Here is a 1,283-nt window from a genome sequence, read left to right as displayed (position 1 = left end):
AACGTTGGCTCATTAAAATAGTATTATTCTACTATTTGAGTTTTTTTGACCGCACCCGGACCATATTCCTTTCATCCATGTTTTTTGTAGTCGATGTCGGATTCTTTGTTTCAAAAACCACTTCTTACAGGCCGTAGAATGCGGGATAGTTGGAACAGACCTCATGTTTCTGATATGGTTGTTTAAAAACATCGATATCTTTTGGATAATGTATTGGCAGCAACATTATTTTGATATTGAACATTGATATTTCAAAACATCGATGTTTTTTTTATCAATTTGCATTATTTTTTTGAACAACTATTTCAGAAACATGAGATCTGTTCCCGCATGTCCCGCATTCTATTAAAACATGTTTTTTGTAGTCGATGTCGGATTCTTAGTTTCAAAAACCACTTCTTACAGGCCGTAGAATGCGGGATCGTTGGAACAGACCTCATGTTTCTGATATAGTTGTTCAAAAACATCGATGTCTTTTGGATAATGTATCGTAAGCAACGATATTTTAAAATATCGATGTTTTTTCTGGTAGATGTTGATTATTAATTTCAAAAACCACCTCTGACAGGCCGAAGAATGCGTGATCGTTTGAACAGACCTCATGTTTCTGAAACATTTGTTCAAAAACATCGATGTATTTTGGGTAATGTATTGCAAGCAACGATATTTTAAAACATCGATGTTTTTTTAGTCGTTGTCGGATTCTTTGTTTCCAAAACCACTTCTTACAGGCCGTAGAATGCGGGATCGTTGGAACAGACCTCATGTTTCTCATATAGTTGTTTAAAAACATCGATGTCTTTTGGATAATGTATACCAATACATTATTGCCATTGCCATACATAATTGCTAACATTGCTACCAAGCAACATTATTTTGATATTGAACATTGATATTTCATAACATCGATGTTTTTTTTATCAATGTTGCATTATTTTTTGTAAAAACCACTTCCGACTGGCCGGACTATACTTCGTCGTTGGAACACACTTTGAGTTACTGAAATGGTTGTTCAAAAACATCGATGTATTTTTGGCAAAGATTTGTATGCAATGATATTTTAAAACATCGTTGTTTTTCTAGTCGTAATTTATCTTAACATGTCGTTAGCGTGAAGGTTGGAGGTACTTTTATTAGATACTTTTATTCGACCACATTGTTGATAGAAATCTATTTATACTGTAAATTTTTGGTTTTCATTTAGTTACTTTTGGGAAAAAAATGAAAAATTGGGACAAACGTAAAACATCGGCTGAAAAACATCGACGTTTTACCCAAAACAT

This window comes from Halyomorpha halys, unplaced genomic scaffold (genome assembly GCF_000696795.3).
Source record: "Halyomorpha halys isolate HHAL.00 unplaced genomic scaffold, Hhal_1.1 Scaffold953.1, whole genome shotgun sequence".
Classification (NCBI taxonomy): domain Eukaryota; kingdom Metazoa; phylum Arthropoda; class Insecta; order Hemiptera; family Pentatomidae; genus Halyomorpha; species Halyomorpha halys.
This window is presented reverse-complemented; position numbering follows the sequence as displayed.